General features: G+C 37.1%; 1 pseudogene; it reads left to right on the top strand.

Annotated features, from left to right (window-relative positions):
- Window positions 1-6717: 6717 nt before the first annotated feature.
- Window positions 6718-7344, top strand: LOC125093812 (rRNA-processing protein FCF1 homolog; annotated as a pseudogene).
- Window positions 7345-21255: the final 13911 nt, after the last annotated feature.

Raw genomic sequence — 21255 nt, 5'->3', positions numbered from 1 at the left:
TTTCAAAGTTTGTTTTTCATTATACAGACACTGAAAAGAACAAAACCCTTTTACTAGAATAATATTTACAGGACTAAAGTTTTTGTGTATAAATATAGTTCATTTAATAATAATTTATTGCAACAAAAATATGCATTCAAGTAGCATAAAGAAATAATTTCAGTAACATATGATGTCAATAATGGCACTCTGTTCAAAACACTTCTGATTTAGTTATGATACATCCAGTACACTTAACATCAATAGCTTAAATTATAAGATAAAATACATATAATTACAATTTTAATTAAACTTTAATTGTATATTCTCACTAAATATTCAATCACTAGAATTATATGAATTAATCTCATGGCATTTAATGTCTTAAAGGCAAATGGCTCTTATTGATGAGTCCAAATTTCTCTTTGTGGTTACATGGAAAATTGGCAAAAAAATGCACATCAAGAAAGATGGTATCTAAAGCAAACATTGTCCTGGCATCAACAAACCCACTATTTATTTAAGAACACCAGTGTTCCTGCTGACAGGGCACAATCCAGAAAATAATGTTTTATGTCTATTTTAAGTAGCACAATATAGTCTTTCATTCATGCAAAAAAGTTATTGACCACTGACGGTCAGGTATTTGCTAGGTTATGTGGACACAAGAGATTAATAAAATACAGTGGCTGACTTCAAGGAGCCCACAGTCTAATAAGGGAGACACACATAGAAAGGTAATATAACACAACATTGTAAATCAGTTTATGTGGGGTAAAAGATACTTCATCCTGGGGTGATAAAGTAGTAGCAGAGACGTTCTAAACACAAAGGTCATCTCATGAATAAATAAGATTTGTGGGCCCTTAACCTTTTAACTAGCTGTAACTCAATGTTACAAATGTAACTAGACTGCATTTGCATTCTCTGGGTTCATTTTTGCTTGTGAAGTAAATCTTCCCAAAGGAAGGGAGTGAGTAGGTATAGAACTAAAGGAAATAAGGAGGGTAGGAACATATGTAATTTCATAAATGTTTGATAAAAGACCAAAGAGCAGAAAGCAAAGAGGCCCCAATTTAGAATATGATGGAAATTTTTGCAGGAGTAAGAAAGAAAAGAAAGGCAGACCAGTAGGCAGAAAAGAAAAGAAGAATTTGTAATTATTTGGATATCCAAGTAAAGCTAAGGATGAGATTGGATGTTTTAATATTATAAGCATGCACAAAAAAAAATTGTTCTTATGGAAAATTACAAAATATACATAGGAAAACAGTTTATTTAAGATGATTGACAAAGTTGTAAAACACCTAAATATTTAGTGATGAAAAATTGTTCTTGATTCAAGACCTATTTATTTAACAATACTACGTGCTTAGAAGTCTGAGAGGAATGTTCTAAGGATCTAACTGTTAAGCTGAGAATATTTTAAATGGACATGAAGAATGAGGGTAGAAAATAGCCTTCCAGGCTCAGAGGACATCATGTGCAAATGCTTGAGGCAAGAAAAAACATGAAAGAAACTGAGAAACTAGGCAGAGTTGGAGGGAAGAACTGTGTGAGATGAGATATGAGATTAGATGTCTAGCTACAGAATTTTTGTTTTACTCTGAAAGTAATGAGAAGAAGTTGAATGATTTTATTAGCTCAATTATAAAATCTAATTTATGCTTTAGAAAGATTACCTTGGCTCCAACATAGGAAAGAGACAAGCATTTATTTGGGAAGACTAGTCAGGGAACTAAATCAATAATCTTAGCAACAGATGGTAAGATCTTGAGTTACATCAATGATGTAGAAACAAAGACACGTGGACAGAAGGAAGAGATGTTTAGGGGCGGTACTGGCCGTGGACCCAAGTAAGTCATCCTCTTCTCCAAACCATGCTTTAGGAGGCCTCCTCTGGCTGTGTTCTGCCTCGGGGGGCATAGAGTCTATAAAACCAAGGGTATGTGCCACCAAAACCTGTCTTCCTCCTTTCCTGAACAGGAACCCAGACCCTAGAACTCCCTGTCTAAAAAGGCTGAAATTTTTTGAGAGTCTAGAGGGTCTCTAACATGAGTACATCTTTTCAAGGGCAAACCAAGTCCCTGATGTATTTACTTCTAGGCCTGAAGTGGCCAAGAGACAACTGTTTGGAGGAGGTATGGATAGAACGGGACATCTGAGGAGGCATTTCCACATGAACATACCTGAGATCTCTTCATACTATAGAATGAAGCCAGGGGTAGGCAGAAAGGAGAGATGGGCCAGATGTTGGGGCTCATTCCTCCCAGTACAAAACTCCAAGAAGATAAAATTAGCAGGATTTGATGGATTGAAAATAAGCTGTGAGAAAAATCAAGGTGTCATAATGATTTCTAGCTTTCTGCCTTGTATAATTCAATGATTATGGTATGACTACTGGTCTATGGCACATTGGACAAAGATCATTAATATGATTTAGACATGTTTGATTTCAGGCATCTTTGAGACATCTGAGAAGAGATGTCAAGTAGATGGCTACAGAGTTTAGAGGTCAGTGGTAAGGCCTAAGCTTAGAATATAATTTGAGTCATCAAGCACTGCAGGATTGAGATAGCCTGGGGAGAGAATAACATGAAACAAGGAGACACCCATTATGGAGTCCTGAGAAATACCAAAGATCAAAGAACAGGTAGCCAAAGAAGAGGGGTGAAAAAAAATCAAAGCAATGTTATACCAAGCAATGTAAGGGAAAAGGATATTTAAAGTGGAAAGGAAGAGAGTTACAAATATTACTGACAGGGACAGTAGACAAGAATTGAAAAAAAAAAAAAATCTGTTGCATGGGGGTTTCTAATGTCCTAAATAGAGCTGTGTTTGATCATGAGACACATGAGACCAAAAACCAGATTGGAGTGGCTAGAGAAGTAAATGGGAGGTGAGAATAAAAACTAAAGTATAGATAAGTCTTCTAAGAAATTTGCATGTGAAAGGGCAAGGCAAGAGGTGGAGAGTCAATGACAAAGATTACTTGTGATCATTTAGAGGCCAGTGAGAAGAGTTCCACTGATTACAACCATTTTCTCTGTAAAAGAGTGATTTTTAAGAATGAAATGTTTGGGTGTCAACTATACTCAAAAAGAAAAAAAAAGAATAAAGGGCTTGGAGTTGAATATTTGGGGGAAATGGAGAAGTCTGTAGTCAGAAGAAATGAGGGTGTGCACTGAGTAGAGACTTATTGCCTTGGGATAAATTGAAAAGTAAGAAAAGTTCATTACGGAACTCATCTTCCTTCCTGACCCCTCACTAAGGCCCATGATATTCCCTTTCTCCCATTCCACTGCCCTCTGCAAACCTCAAATACATGGCTTAGACTCACCCAGCACTATTCTTCTTCTAGGTACCCCAAGTCCCCGCTGTACCCTGCCTCCAAGTTGCACGTGCCCCTGCTCTAATGGACACCCCACGCTGAAACTGTCATTTATGAACTTACAGACAAATTCATGTAGGTGTTACAGAGCTACAGTCACTTGAAAATAAATCCACAAAATCTAAGAGCCTGTCCATATCTCAGACTCATGCTCTCAATCTTGTCAACCCTGTGTTCCCTCCACAAAACCACACACAATCTTCCTAGAAATAGAGCCATTTTAGAAGGAACTGCTGTTCTGTCAGTGAATTCCTAGTGGATGGAACCTCAGAGAGCTAACAAGTGAAGGAAAAAACCTGAGGCAGCGGTCCCATGGTTCTTCAAATCTCACCAGGTAGGTCCTAACTTACAGAATATTCACTGACCCTTATAAATTACCATTTGGGCCTGAACTTGGTGCTTGAACTATGGAATCTCTATTTGGTCGTTCAGAAACTTCTCTCTTTCTTTTTCTCCCTCTCTCATTTGACCATTAAGACTGTTAGATTAATGTTTCCTTACAGATGAAATGTTGCAATTTGTGTCCTACGTCCCCAACATAATAAGGTCCTTGAAGGCATCAACCACGTCTTATGTTCACCATATCTAACAACAGATCCGAGCATTCCTTGGTATAGGAGCCATTAAAAATTTTCACTCAATGTCAGTTTAATTTGACTAATCAAGAGGCAACTGCACCCATATGGTAAGAGGCCTTGAGTAATCTGATATTCCTACTCAACATCCTCCCACACTCTTCATGCTCATTGAACTTCTCCCTTGGAATTGATTTGGTTAAAGAGAGAAACTCAAGGTAAATAAGCTAGCAGATGTTGACTTACTTTGATCTTGACCAATTTAAGAAACAAAAACATTCTGTCCCATAGGCATACCAGGTCTATTTAAATAGCCCAGTGATATACCCTGTTGGCCTAGGAACTACATTCATTGTCCAGAATGTTGCTCAATTCTCCGTATGTGCCATACAGCTGGCATTTCTTTGCCCTCTCCATCCATATCCAACCATGTCCAAAGCCAATACTAATTCACATTTATATTCTTCTGTATTCAGCTTAGCTCAAGCAAACTTCAAATATGGAGTTCAAATACCAAAATCTTTACAATAATTCAACCATCCTGTGAAGCAAGTCCATCTGTAGAGAAACTGTCAGGGCCACTGACCGCATGGGTGCTATTGCTTCCTCACTAGCCAAATGTAACTGACAGCTACGTTAATCTAAATTAGTCCATGTATAAGTTATTCTTTGGTTCATTCTAACTATAACTTCAAATTCTAAGTACTCTCCTGGGAAATATAACATATGAAATGTGTCTACCAGGATGAGGAGGGGAGGATAAGAGGATCATTCCTTTACTTGGTAGGAAAAATCTGGCTCAATCAGACATTAATACAGACATCTTCCTTTTTTAAACTCAAATGTGTTTTATAGGGAAAGAGTATCATATTGCATACTATTTCTATTATTATTTGTTATCCACACCCTGTGGTATGTCTAACTAACTTATTCATATGTTGGAGTCTATTTATAGCCATGATCATCTAGGAAGAATTTCTATATCCTGCGAACTTTAACTTATTTCCTGATGCCTAATAGCACAATCCTAAATCTATATTAGCTTGTTCCTTATCACCAGAAATTTCTGCAATCAATCAACGACTATAAGGTACTGGCTTTCAACTATCTTTAGAACAGTTTTTCAAACAAGGTCATGAAATTAATCTAGAGTATCATGGCCAATATTTTTTAGTAAAGTAAAATGAATCGAGTGGGTCAGAGTGCATTATATATAGTAGGATAAATATTATTCTGTGAAATTTTTGCTATATGCATCCATATTAGGTCACTGTGTAAAATGTACTTCTTACTGTGGTCACTGTCAAAACACTTAAAGATCCTTTCCTCACCTTAAAATCTACTTCAAATAAGCTCAGTATGTCAGTATGTTCAAAATCAATTTGGCATTTTTCTACCATGACTCCCAATCTAATTCTTTTCTAATTTTTTCCATGTGGCTTATTATACCATAATTCTCCATGTCATGCATTTTATACTCTGATAGTAATTTTAACACCTCTTTCTCGATAATCTCAAGTATCCAGTCTGTCCCTAGATAGTTCTGATCCATCCTCCAAAATCTCACATTTATCCTTATCCCAGGACACTTACACACTTTTGGTTCAAGCTCTCACCAAATCATGCTTGAGTTATTACGATAAACTCTTAACTAGCATTCATACCTCAAGTCCCTATCGACTCTGGTTAATCCTAAAATTTTCCTCTCCCTAAAATCTTGTAAAGTTTATTTTAATAAATTCCAGGCTTCTTTCCCTAGTATTCAAAATATTCAGAAATCGTATTAGTTTATAGTATCCATAAAAGCAGAGGCTCTATCTTTTCCATCACTGCAATGTTTCCAGTAGATAACACATGTTCTGCATATAATATGTGTTCAATAATATTTGTTGAATGGATGAGGAAATAAATGAACAAATAAATGAAGAAACAGTCTCCCGTAGCATATTTTCTCTTTCTCTGTCACATGTCAGTTCCTCCGTTAAGTCAATGATATTCACTGTAACATTTTTGCAAGCCTACAAAGTATCAAAGTATGCAACACTGTATAGGTGAGAAGGCTGTGCAAGGTGTGGAGAAGGCTGTGCAAGGTGCGGAGAAGTCATCCCGTTGGTTTCTTAGAATGCAAGTTCATTTTCAGACCAAAGCGTCTGCATGCTAGGTTGTCTCCCACCATGATGGTTGCCCCCTGCTTTCTATTTATAGAAATCCTCCTCCTCTTCAGAACATAACTCAGAACATTCTCTCCCTAGTCTCATTCTTTTCACTCTCTTCTGATAATCCCTATTACTTTTTTAGTTCTTAGTCATATCTTTTATATTTTTATGGTTTTATTAAATGTTAATTATTTTATGAGAATAAGGATTTTCTCAATTCATTGTATTCTCGACAAAATCTCAGTTTAGTATTAGACACTTAATAGATAGTTGTTAAACCCATGAATTAAATCAAGTGAGTAAAAATCACCGAGTTAATATATTGTGGAAAACACTAAGGAAGGTTATTGAATATCCATCTCTAGCAGACTGAAGGTTCATGTAAGTAATCACATGCACTCTTGGCATGCCGTAGGTGCTCCACAATTATTTGTTGCATGAATGAATGAACAGTTTCCAGTCTAGTGTCCACCAACTCCTTGATATCCATGAAAGCATAATAAAAGTTCATGAGCTTATTGTCAATATTGCAAGTAATAGCAATAGAAAGTTTATGTTTATTCGTGGTAAGGAGACAAATGCAAAAATCTCATGTTATAAAGAGTATGGCGTAAACATGGGGAAGCAAAAGAAAGCAAGGAAGTATGTGACTATTGAAGTGAATGCTTAGTCTCCAAGATCAGAGGCTTAAAGAAAAGGATAGATTAAAACCTTAAAAAAAAAAAAAAAGAAAGAAAGAAAGAAAAGAAAGATCCCAGTGCCTTCAAGGAAATAGAAGTCCCCCAACATTCTTACTGGTTATTATTCCAATATAACACACAGCTGGGCCCACCTTACCACATCCTGGTTGATACCAACTTTATCAACTTTTCCATTAAAGTCAAACTTGATTTAGTACAGTCAATGATGGACTGTCTTTATGCCAAGTGTAAATCCCTTGTATAACTGACTGTGTAATGGCTGAAGTTGAGAAACTGGGGCAGAAGTATCAAGTGGCTCTAAGGATTGCCAAGGATCCAAGATTTGAATGAGTACTGTGCACACACAAGGGAATCTATACAGATGACTGCTTAGTACAGAGAATAACTCAGCAAGTGTTATGCTGTGTTATATGGTGGCCACAGTTGACCAGGACCTTGAACGAAGGATCTGGTCGATCCCTGGAGTTCCCATCATGTACATTTCCAACCATAGGTACAACATTGAGCGGATGCCAGATGATTATGGAGCCTCTCTGTTCTAATTCTTTTTTTTTTATTTCTTTTCAGTGTATCAGAATTCATTGTTTATGCACCACACCCAGTGCTCCATGCAATACTTGCCCTCCACAATACCCACCACAAGGCTCACCCAAACTTCCCACTCCCGCCCCTTCAAAACCCTCAGTTTGTTTCTCAAAGTCCACAGTCTCTCATGGTCCATCTCCCCCTCCAATTTCCCCCAACTCCCTTCTTCTCTCCATCTCCCCATGTCCTCCGTGTTATTCCTTATGCTCCACAAATAAGTGAAACCATATGATAATTGTCTCCTTTCTAATTCTTAAAAGATAGATTTCCTCTGCCTTCCTTTACCAAGTTTTTCTGTTGCCAGTTCACATTAGCAACATGCTATAGCATGAATTATTCTTCTTCCCTTTTTCCTGTGTTATGAACTGAGTATGATTAAATACACTCACTTTTTTATGTTGTTTTGAAATTGATATTTTGTATCATTTTAAATATTGCTGCACCTTTTTATAAATAAGATGATTGCTCATAAAAAAATCACAAGTTAATTTACATTAGGTTAAAACTGTACGAACACTGTGGTGCTTGGGTGGTTCAGCTGGTTATAAGCTCTTGATCTCAGCATTGTGAATTCAAGCCCCATGTTGGACTCCATGCCCAGAGTCTACTTAAACAAGCAAACAAACAAACTGTATCGACTCTGCTAAAGCACTGCTAAATACATCAGAAAGAAAGTGACAGCCATTTATTCCACATTTACAAAGTGCCTAAGATGTGCCAGTCCCTATCCTCAGCAAAGAACGACCTTAGGAGGGCAGCACCATTGTTATCTCTATTTTGCAAATGAGGAAACTGAAGTTAAAGTAAAGAAACTGAGATTAAGGAGCTTGCTCAAGGTCAAAAGTTAGTGAGCAACAAAGCAAGGATTATGAACTCATGCATTCTTCCTTCAGGAGAGTATAGATCTAATCTATGTATAGATTTAATCTAGGTAGATCTAATCCATGATGTCTTTCAAAAACTAGAGCAGTTATTCTCTACTGATAGTCCCTAAAAACTGTCATTCTTTTCACAAAGCTACATTCCTTGGATTCCTTGGCACTGGCAGCCAAAATGTGTTTTTCTTTGGTCTGAGCAGTAAAAATCTGGTATGAGGATCTATCCTTTTTGTTTTATGCTTTATTCCTCACTCCCCTAAAATAAAGTCTCCAAGTCTCACACAGGCCTTGCTTTTTATAATCCCAGTGACTAGAGCAGCAAGATAGTTGGTAGAGGTAACCATGTAAGCCAGAGAGGAAGAGAGGCACCAGCTACCATGCTGGTCACCCAGCACTAAAATATCCATGAGTATTTCAAATTTCAGGTAATCTGACAAAACGTTAAAGCTGGATTCCACTATTTCATATTATTTTATTCTACTCTTTTTAAAACAGTCATACAAAGCTTAATTTCAAAAATATCTTAACCAATATTCTCTTCAGTTATTGCTTTCCCACTTCTAGAAGACACATAGAAAGAACACTCTTTCATAACTCCAAAAGCAAAGTCCTCTAACCCACACAAAGACCTGGTCCTCTAGGAGATTAGGTTTGAGTTTGTTTTCAGTTTAACTGTACTGACGATTGCCTTTCAAGCTGAGTAGGTTAGATGAGACATGTGTGGAATTTGTTTGAAGACAGATGGGTGCTCAGATACGAAAATGCTGGATTAAGCAGAGGCAGAGTGGACTGGAATGATAAATACAAAGTTAAGCCACAGCAAAGGCAGCCACCACAAAAAAAAAAACAAGGTACTCATGGTAATGAGTATCCTTTTCATAATTATCTTGAAGTGTTATGGATGAGATGTACTGGCACTTCATAGAACTGCTACTGCATATTCTTTGCTCTCTTTCTCATTTTTATTCAGATCATTTGAATGAATATCTGGTGTCTATTAGATTTCTCATAGATTTCTAGTCTCTATGATAGATAGTGTATGAGGCATTATCATACCTTCATAAAGAGCAGTTATTTCACTCTCTGTGCCTTGATTTTCTCTCTTCCATATTGGGGATAATGTTAATTCATGGATTTCCTATGAGGATTTAGTTAGTTAAAGCATGTCAAGTGTACACAGTGCCTAGCACATATCGGCACTCAATGAATTTTAGCTAGCATTCTTATTATTGCCATGAGAAAAATAAGCTAAGTCTCTTACTAAAGAGTGTTCAAATGAAATTGTACGTACAAGCATACAGACGAGAGTACGTTAACTAAGAAGACAAAACAGCATGCTTCTGATCACAGTCTGGCTGTTAGAGACACTGCAATTGTCCACATAGCAAGGGCTGGAGAGATACTGGTAAGCTGAAGGTCATAAAATCAGGTACTGAGAAAGAATTTGACCAGGGAAGAGCTACAGCTTTACAAAAGGGTATCACACAAGGCCTGCCTGAGGAGGTGACATTTCAGTTGAGTCTAAATGATGAAAAAGATACAGTCATGGTGAGATTGGGGCAGGAGGCAAGGGATGTTCAAAGGAAAAAAATACAGTAAGAGAGAAGGTTCTAGAGGGGCTGGAAAGGAGGCTGGCATGGCTGTAGTGCAGTGAACAAGAAAAGAGTAGGAGATGAGGTCCAGAAGGAAGCAGAATGTGGGCTCTCTAGACCACAGTAAAGAGGCTGAACTTAATTTTGGCTGTTGCACGAAGTCATAGGTCAATCTCTAAGCAACAGAATGGTGAGATCTGATTTAAGCTTTAGAGAGGCCTCTGTCTAGATGTCCTAGAACACAGTGGGCAAGCGTGGTTGTGGGGAAACCAGCATGCCATGGCACTAACCCAGGTGAGAGATGGTGGTGGTTTAGACAAGGATTCTAGCAGAGGAAATGATGATCAGTGGGCAGATCCTGAATATATTTTAGGAGTAGAACTGTCAGCTCCTACTGACAAATTGGATGTGAGGTGGGAGGCAAAAGTAGCACTTGGTAATGAATCTTAGATTTTGACCTAAACAAATGAAAGAATGCTGGAGACATTTACGGAGATGGAAAAGGCTTAGGGGAGGGATGAAGACAGGAAGGCAGTAGAAGATACACCAGGTTTAAGGAAGGTAATTGATAGTGCCATTTGGCCCTGTTAAGTTTGAAATACCTGTCAGATATCCTGGTAGAAATATCATTGTTCAATACGTGAATCTGGAACTCAAGGTAGAAGTCCTGGCTATAGGTGAAAATTTGAAAAAATAATACAGAGATGTGTCCAAAGGCATGGATTTAAGTGAGATTATCTGATCACCCAGGAGGAGAGTGTGGACAAAGAAGAGATGGGTGCTAAGGACAGAAACCTCAGTATTATAAGATGTAGAAGTATGAGGGTGGAGGAGGAAGCCTCATTAATGGCTATAGAGCAAGGGGAGAACTCAAGAGTGTCTATGATGTAGCAGTCTGGGAAAGAAGACCCAAACATTTATGCAGTTGCTGGTAACTGTCAGGACAACTATTGTTAGTTTATTAGTACCTTGAAGGCAGCAGAGGTCTTGAGTCTCTACTTCTCTTATTTCTGCATCAACAGCACTACAGAGCTAAATATATGGTGAAAATATGGTGAGAACTCACTAACTAATTATTGATTGATTATACATATATGTGACATGATCAAAACCAAGTTTACCTTGTTAGGAAAGATAATAAATTTCTATTTTTACTTATCTGTAGCTCCACTGAATTGCAAATGGATATCTCTGTATAATCTCATCTGGTTATTTTCATGAACAACTATTAATTATTGATTAGTCACATCACACTCTCTGATAGAGGAAGCAATTGGTATCTTGACCCCAAGATTTAAATAGTCTTATGCAAAAATGAGATTGATTTATAGTTATGCTTGATTTGAACAAATAGTTAATTCAAAAATTTTTCTTGAGAATATACACTGTATTAAAATCAATTTGGGGCCTTTTTGAAAGGCACAAAAATATAAATATGCACAATTTCTCACAACAATTTTACAAATTAAAAAACTAATATGGGCCAAACAAAATCTATGATACAAAACATTAGTCTATGAATGCTAAATAGAGATGCAAGTAATAGCACTTTCACTCATTCATGGTGCCTTAAAATTTTAATATATAGAAGTATTCAACCCCTTAAGCTTTAGAATCACATCTGAATCTTTTCCTAAATCCTTTTGCATACAATAAAGTATCCTGAAGAAATCCTTCAATGTATTAAACAATAAATTCATTTAAAGAGTTTTGAACTATACTGTTAGACCATCCATTGCATTGAGGGTCAATGACCTGATGTTTACACTTTAATCCTTTACCACAGATAATTTGCAAAACTCAGGCGGACAGCAAATACTTTACAACTCTAATCAACAGAGAGTGAACTGTGTTCATTGAAAAGTATACTCTGGGCAAATGAATTACAGAAAGTCCACACGAAAGAATGACCTTCAGGGAGTAGCCTAGCTTTTGGGAGAAAGAGAAATGCTGAGTTCAGTATTTGTATTATCAGTCGGGGAGATCTTATGGGCAGAGATTCAACAGTTGAGTCCCAACATTCTATAATGTGGGTGACAGCTAACAGCTCTGAAAATCACAAGTGGTAAACACAATAAAACAATCACTAACTTAAATATGACAGCGACCTAATTTTCAGAAACACTAAGAAAGATTTGTTATGTCTCAAACGTTTTGCTAAGCCCATTTTAAACATCAGTAGAAAGACATTTTGCAAGAGACAATGTGGTAAGTAAAACTATGGATTCTAACACTAGATTTCTCTGCCTGGGAAGACCACTCTACCTCTTCCAATGTGAAAAAAAAATTTTTTTTTAAATATTGCAAAGGGTGGCCATAGTACACCCAAATTAGAGAAGCAATTCCAGACACATTAAACTTAGCTTATAGAAATTCTTTCTCCCTCTAATCTGCTGTCAAAAACCCAGGGTGTGTTATAAGTAGACCACATAGATCTTACTTTTCCACTTCTATATTCAGCTAGGAAAGTTACTAAGCACAGTGACTGTCTGGATATGATCCTGCCTCTGCCACTCGGTAGCTTTTGACATTGCACAAGTTACTTAACTTCTGTGTGCCTCAGTCTTCTCAACTATAAGTTGGGGATATGCATTAATTTGAAAGGATTCAGTGATTTAATACATGTGAAGTGCCTAGAAAGTATCAGGCACATACCATGTACCCTAAATAAACTCCTTTATTATTTTATCTATTATTATTGTTACACGTTGTTACACAAGTACATGTGGATGTGGATATGCTTGTGTCTAAAAAATCCAAGCAAACTAATGAGAACGAAGAGTCCAAGATGTTTAGAAAGCAGATAAACTTTAGGTGGCAAGAGGGAGAAAGAGGAGAAAAGACACAGGTCCACTCACATATATCCTGTTCTTCATTACTGGTATAGGCAGAGTAACTCTAGAATATACTTGCAAGGCTAACCTACACACTTCTTGTAAAGAACCTTTACATCTTCCATTTTAAAAATCTTAGAATGAATAACCCTAAAATTTATATGGAACCAGAAAAGACCTCGTATAGCCAAAGGAATATTGAAAAAGAAAGCCAAAGTTGGTGGCATCACAATTCCAGACTTCAAGCTCTATTACAAAGCTGTCATCATCAAGACAGCATGGTACTGGCACAAAAACAGACACATAGATCAATGGAACAGAATAGAGAGCCCAGAAATAGACCCTCAACTCTATGGTCAACTAATCTTCGACAAAGCAGGAAAGAATGTCTAATGGAAAAAAGACAGCTTCTTCAATAAATGGTGTTGGGAAAATTGGACAGCCACATGCAGAAAAATGAAATTGGATCATTTCCTTACACCACACATGAAAATAGACTCAAAATGGATGAAGGACCTCAATGTGAGAAAGGAATCCATCAAAATCCTTGAGAAGAACACAGTCAGCAACCTCTTCGACCTCAGCCGCAGCAACATCTTCCTAGGAACATCGCCAAAGGCAAGGGAAGCAAGGGCAAAACTGAACTATTGGGATTTTATCAAGATCAAAAGCTTTTGCACAGCAAAGGAAACAGTGAACAAAACCAAAGACAACTGACAGAATGGGAGAAGATATTTGCAAATGACATATCAGATAAAGGGCTAGTGTCCAAAATCTATAAAGAACTTAGCAAACTCAACACCCAAAGAACAAATAATCCAATCAAGAAATGGGCAGAAGACATGAACAGACATTTCGGCAAAGAAGACATCCAGATGGCCAACAGACACATGAAAAAGTGCTCCATATCACTCGGCATCAGGGAAATACAAATCAAAACCACAATGAGATATCACCTCACACCAGTCAGAATGGCTAAAATTAACAAGTCAGGAAATGACAGATGCTGGCGAGGATGCAGAGAAGGGGAACCCTCCTACACTGTTGGTGGGAATGCAAGCTGGTGCAACCACTCTGGAAAACAGCATGGAGGTTCCTCAAAATGTTGAAAATAGAACTACCCTATGACCCAGCAATTGCACTGCTGGGTATTTATGCTAAAGATACAAACGTAGTGATCCGAAGGGGCACGTGCACCCAAATGTTTATAGCAGCATGTCTACAATAGCCAAACTATGGAAAGAACCTAGATGTCCATCAACAGACGAATGGATAAAGAAGATGTGGAATACTATGCAGCCATCAAAAGAAATGAAATCTTGCCATTTGCGACAACGTGGATGGAACTAGAGGGTATCATGCTTAGCGAAATAAGTCAATTGGAGAAAGACAACTATCATATGATCTCCCTGATATGAGGGAGAGGAGATGCAACATGGGGGGTTAAGAGGGTAGGAGAAGAGTAAATGAAACAAGATGGGATTGGGAGGGAGACAAACCATAAGTGACTCTTAATCTCACAAAACAAACTGAGGGTTGATGGGGGGAGGGGGTTGGGAGAGGGGGGTGGGGTTATGGACATTGGGGAGGGTATGTGCTATGGGGAGTGCTGTGAAGTGTGTAAACCTGGCGATTCACAGACCTGTACCCCTGGGGATAAAAATATATTATATGTTTATAAAAAATAAAAATTTTAAAAAAATATTAGAATGATATAATTAAAAGCAGCCAGATAAACAAACAAAAAGTCAGATTCTTAAATATAGGGAATTGGTGGTTATAGAGGGGAGCTGGGTGGTAGGATGAGCAAAATAGATAAAGGGGATTAAGAGGTACAAACTTGGGGCACCTGGGTGGCTCAGTGGGTTAAGCCGCTGCCTTCAGCTCAGGTCATGATCCCAGGGTCCTAGGATCGAGCCCCATATCGGGCTCTCTGCTCCGCAGGGAGCCTGCCTCCACCTCTCTCTCTGCCTGCCCCTCTGCCTACTTGTGATCTCTGTCTGTCAAATAAATAAATAAAATCTTTAAAAAAATAAAAAATAATTAAAAATAATTAAAAAAAAAGAGGTACAAACTTCCAAATATAAATAAATAAGTCACAGAGATGAAAAAGGACAGCATAGGGAATATAGTAAAAAATCTAATAATGTTGCATGATGAGTACACTTATCATGGTGAACATTGAGTAAGGTATAGAATTGTTGAGTTAGTATGTTGTACACCTGAAACTTATATAACACTCTATGTCAACCATACTTCAGTGTAAAGAAGCAGCCAAAATTAATCTGGAATTCCTAAGGGGGGGGTAATTTAAAAAAAAAAAACACACCAAAAAATCTTTTTTTTTTAATTTTATTTCATTTTGTTTTGTTTTGTTTTGTTTTCTACATACATGCTAAGTGCCTAGAATAGTGCCAGACACCCAGCAGAATCCTGATGTAAGATGAGTGTTAAAACAGTTCTGACTGGGATGCCTGGGTGGCTCAGTTGGTTAAGCGGCTGCCTTCGGCTCAGGTCATGATCCCAGCGTCCTGGGATCGAGTCCCACATCGGGCTCCTTGCTCAGTGGGGAGCCTGCTTCTCCCTCTGCCTCTGCCTACCACTCTGTCTGCCTGTGCTCATGCTCGCTCCCTCTCTCTCTCTCTCTAACAAATAAATAAATAAATAAATAATTAAAAAAAAAAAAAACAGTTCTGACTGCCACTACCAGGCTGTGACCTTGGAGTGAATTACTTCTCTGACTCAACCTTATAGCAACAAATGCGAGGGATAATAGTTACTGTGTATTATTCACAAGTTTCCTCTGGTGTTCAGCATTATTTAATTTTTTTTTAAGTAAATTGAGGCTCATTGTTAGAGAGTCCTACTTTATCATTCTCCCACTCATCAGAGGAGAGATCATTTCTCTAACCTTCTATCCTCATGTGACAGTAAAGACTCAGGATCCCCTTATTTTGTATGGAGATTCCCAAAATCTTTGCAGTTGACACTACAATCACCGGGTATTTACCAAACAGAAATAGAAATTGAAACTGAAGATGACCTCTTCCCCCACAAAATAAAATACCGGTACCTATGCAGTGGAATAACATTTGATCTGGTAAATTTTCTTCCTTTCTCCAAAAGATGTTGATTTTCTTTTTTTTCTTTTGTGTGGTCATACATAGGCTAATCTGTTCTGAATGCTTTGGAAGAAGGATATTAAAGGATGAAAAGCATGGAGAGAATTCCTTTTGATTCTGGCTTTTAAAAGTTAACCTTTAAAAAAAAAAACTTAAGCTTTTAGAGTTGCTGAGCATATTCTTGAAGTAGACAAAATGCTGGGGAGAAATACTTGAGAAGAAGCAAAAGCCATGAGAAGACACTAAAAATAAACTCTTGGGGAGAGAAGACGTGGAGGGAAGTGCAAGAATATGGTCCCTGGAGGTTGGAATGAAAGACTTACCTGAGAGATGCTCTTTTCTTGAAGAGCAGAGGAAAGGTAAAGAAAAAATCTTGAATATTATTTATTTTCACAAAATTATATCATTTATAAATAGTAGAAAAAAACAAATCTATTTCAGTGATTTTTTTCATTGTAGGTGGCATCTTGGTTCTTACAAGTATGCATTTGTGAGAGCCTTGGGCTTTGCTAAAAATTGGTGCTTGAGAAAGAGAGGGGGGCCCTGTGTTCTACCCCGGGCAGGGCTTTAGGAGGCTGCAAGAACCTAAAGAAATAACGGTGTGGTGTGCCTTCATCAACTTTAAATTGATGAAGATGAAACTTCCTCCACTTCAGCAGGTTTGAAATTGAAATGAATTTGATCTACAAAAAATTAAGGAAAGTTACATTCTAACACAGCTACTTTATTTACAAAACACACACATACACACACACATCTACATGTATTTAAGTAAGTTAAAACTAATCGTACTTTGAAAATTGATCCATGTCACCCCCAATTTTTAGCAAAGCCCAAGGCTCTCACAAATGCATACTTGTAAGAACCAAGATGCCACCTACAATGAAAAAAATCACTGAAATAGATTTGTTTTTTCTACTATTTATAAATGATATAATTTTGTGAAAATAAATAATATTCAAACATTTTCAGAAGAAACCAGGTCTAAGTCCCATTTTCAAAAGCCCCTTCATTTTGATTACATTAGTATCTGCAAATCAACCTTTTGAATATGTAGTTACAAAAATTACATATATTTGCACATATTTAATGACTACACATAAAATTTTTCAAGTTTCTACTAATTATTATCTTTAAACAATGAGAGTCAGATTTCTGATTCAATCTGACAACCCGAATTTTGCTACTTCTTTGTTTCTATTTTACTAAGTATATTCACAGAATTTAACCATATACTCTTAGTTAAGATTTTAGAGAAATCTTTAGCTCATTAGAAATATAGGAAGCTTTCATTGTTTTAGTTAATCATCTCCTAAATATTTACTGAGTACCTGCACAGCACCAGGAATTATGCTAAAGATGTAAGTAAAATGCTTTATTCCCAACACATACTGGTTGAATAAATAAAGTTAAGAGCAAATATTTTCAACGTGAAGTTTTTAACATGTTTTCATAAAATCTAGTGTGTAAGTAAATTTTATAGCTATGTGAGATTAACTACCAGAGTTCTGTAATTTGTTAAACCTGTGGGAAATTGGAAATGTTAATAAAATATCATTTATTTGAAAAATTCAGAGAAATAACTGCTCAACTTGTCTTTTGAACTACATATATTTCATGAAGTTAAAATGAAATGAAAACTGATCATCTCATATCCCACTTGATTTATGTTATTCTTCCATTTTAATATGATATCAGTTATAGATTTAATTTAATAATTAAATAATAATTTACTTTAATAGTAGCTTTTGAGAGGAGGGAAAGAAGAGAAAAGGAAAGCACTAAAAAACACAAATTCAAAAAAATAAAATTAAAAACACAAATCAATTGATACCTCCAAATTTTAGAAACGTTACAACAATAAAACAAATGCACGTCTTAGATTAGGGAACTATGGTATTTTTTTTTTTTAAAGATTTTACTTATTTATTTGACAGAGAGAAATCACAAGTAAGCAGAGAGGCAGGCAGAGAGAGAGGAGGAAGCAGGCTCCCTGCTGAGCAGAAAGCCCGATGTGGGGCTCGAACCCAGGACCTGGGATCATGACCTGAGCCGAAGGCAGCGGCTTAACCCACTGAGCCACCCAGGCGCCCCGGGAACTATGGTATTTTAAAGGCCATCTTTTGAAGTTAGTATTTTACTTGCATCCAGAAGGATTATTTGTACTGTTCAGTTGAGTGCAGAGAATATAAATCTAAATGACCCTGTTCCTTAAAAATCAATAGACTTAACTTTCCTCAGGGAAAAATCTAGCAAAACAGGAAGCTTCAGTGCTTCAAGTAACAAATCCTTTTGAACCTATCCATTGCCGTCAGAGTTGTTCAACTGATTCTAATACCTAAGAGATCACACATACCCTCTCATAAACTCTAACAACTTTGAGTATATTTCAAATTCATAGATCTTTGTAGTGTCTGATATTCTGGTCTCAAGTTCAAAAATATTTGAAAGATTTTATTTATTCACTTGAGGGAGAGTGAGAGGGAGAATGCTAGCAGGAAGGAGAAGAGGAGGAGGAAGAGGAAGAGAGAGAGGGGATCTGAAGCAGAGTCTGCACCCAGTGTCTCTGGGGGGACCCCAAACCAAGAGCCAGAGGCTTAACCAATTGAATCACCCAGGAGCCCCATAATTTTTTTTAAAATTTTAGAAAGAATAAATTGCAGCAAACCTTGTGTTTATAAGCACACTCCATAAAAAACTTGCTATGCCAACAGAGAAACTATAGAGCTAATGAATTCAGGACATTTTGACAATTTAATTCAGTTTGATTCACATTGACACAAAAGATTCTGGGTGCTATGAAAAAGTAAACGAAGAGATGTGTGATGCCACTCATATAATTAGAGAATCAGGCAACAGAAAGAGTGTATCAGACCCCATTCATCAGATCTAGTCACAAGGACCATTCCATATTAAATATCCTTTTAAAGACTGAAATATATTAGGGAACGCACAGTAGATCTTAATTCCTTCCCCATCTCTGAATTTACTAATACCACACTAATGAGTCACTGCACAGACCCATGAAAACTGGAAACCTACAAAGCAATACTGAAGTGTATGTGGGGCTGGCTAGACCTTCTCCGTGATTGATTGGCATATAGTAAATGCACAACAAGTCCTTGCTCAATAACAAGAAAGTGAGTGATTCATTCCGCATACCAACATCATTAATTAAAATGTATGCTTGCGGTGATGATAAACTTGTATGGACAAAGGTCCTTTGGAGTTGTCTGAAAATAGTTAAAACTGTGAATCTTAAATCTACAATTTCTAGAGATCTACCATCTCAGAAACATATGGAACTCCAGAGAATGGCATAAAAGTAAGATTGAGGGGATTGGGAGGGAGACAAACCATAAGTGACTCTTAATCTCACAAAACGAACTGAGGGTTGATAGGGGGAGGGGCTTGGGAGAGGGGGGTGGGGTTATGGACGTTGGGGAGGGTATGTGCTATGGTGAGTGCTGTGAAGTGTGTAAACCTGGCGATTCACAGACCTGTACCCCTGGGGATAAAAATATATGATATGTTTATAAAAAATAAAATTTTTTTAAAAAAAGTAAGATTGGGGGCACCTGGGTGGCTCAGTGGGTTAAGCCGCTGCCTTTGGCTCAGGTCATGATCTCAGGGTCCTGGGATCGAGTCCCGCATCGGGTTCTCTGCTCGGCAGAGATCCTGCTTCCCTCTCTCTCTCTCTGCCTGCCTCTCCATCTACTTGTGATCTCTCTCTGTCAAATAAATAAATAAAATCTTTAAAAAAAAAAAAAAGTAAGATTGAGGGTCAAGAGACTCAACTGACTCCAACAAAGAACTAATAGCTATCAAAATTTTAGGGATAAAATACTTTTTGAGAAACACTCCTTATAAATAATAGGTGTCCTTTACTACCACCCGCTGTCACTGCCTCTCTCTCTCTCCATGGGTGCTTCAGCCAGGATGGTGTGCAATATCTCACATGGTCAGTTGAATCAAACTGAATTTAGTTAATTCACACTTGGGAGTTTTCATGCTGACATGAGCATTGCAATACAGTTACTTTTCCTATTTTACCTAATACAATAAGGGTATTTTTTACTATAGATTTTTCTTGATCTTGCTATAAATTAACGCATTGATAAAGTGAATTCCTTATATGAGACGTCTTAGATTGTTATTGCTTTATCCTCAATGGTCTGTGATTTCCATAATCCACCAATCCCTCTTAGTTTTTTTGTTTGTTTGTTTTTTGTTTTGTTTAGTTTTTTTTATCAAAGAGAGTAGAAGTATTTCATTTAGCTGATCTGTCTTCAGCATTTGTAGCTCTACACTGCTCCGTCTAAACAAAGGTTCTGGTCTCAGGGCTCACATAACCCACCAGAAATACCAGAAGGCCAAAGTCAGAGTTGACCTAGGGAAGCACTACAAAGTAGGAGGTTTTAAAATCTGAAATTTTGAAATAGCATATAGAGAAGGTTCTCCTCATACTTAAAATCCAAATGCACAAAAAGAGTTTCTTGAATCAGAGAAGGATGATAAATGGATATTGGGAATCCTGAACTTGGCTTAGGTTTTCTTAGCTCCTTTGTCGCCTTGGGTAAATTGAAGCTCTTAGATTTCAGTTCAACTTTGTAGGTTTTTGTAATCCAGTGGACTGCAAGTCATTTGGATATTTTGTAAGCCCAGCTACATGACTATCAGTAACAAAGCTATATAGGGTTTACCTGCTTAACAGGAGTTTATTTAGTGGTGTTGGACAAGTAATTAACTTTTTTGAGTCACTATTTCCTCATCTATGAAACAATGAGGTGGAGCTGGATGATTCAGAAGGTTCTTTCCACAATTTTGATTCCCCTGAAACTACTAAAAAGTGAAGATTTTTCCTCTCTGTGTCTAAAAGCTAGTAAGTCCCTTAGAGTCAAAACTGGGTAGCGCTGGACAAGGGAAATGAGGTTTTACTCCTAAGAAGAAATAATTAAAAAGCACTTACAACAGACCAGACTCTGTACTAAGCACTTTCCACATATGCATGAATTTAGTCTTGACAACGGAGATGGGTACTATTTTTATGCCCATTTAACAGATGAAGAACTTGAAGTATCAGATTAAGTAGTTTAACTTATTCAAGGGTGTACACTGGTAACTAGAGGGGCCAGGATGCAAATCCAGGCAGTTTGGCTTCAGGAATCAGTTCTCTCAATCACTCCACTTTGCTGTATGCCTAAGATTTATAGAACTGACAGGTTAATTGGTTAATTAAGATGCACAGAATTCTTCCAGATTCCCTACATTTTAACCAACATCAAGGGGTGAGGCTGATTTTGTATGGGTTATCAGAACTCTAGAAGGAAATATCTCAAAACTCCTGATGTTACAAATTTGATGTAACTATTGTTAAAAGTATCATATCCTTGTAAAAATATCATAACCCTGAAATTCCATTCAACATTATAATGATATTTG

This window comes from Lutra lutra, chromosome 2, assembly GCF_902655055.1.
Source record: "Lutra lutra chromosome 2, mLutLut1.2, whole genome shotgun sequence".
NCBI lineage: Eukaryota > Metazoa > Chordata > Mammalia > Carnivora > Mustelidae > Lutra > Lutra lutra.
The sequence above is the reverse complement of the archived record's forward strand: the minus strand, read 5'-3'. Positions and strand labels throughout refer to the sequence as shown.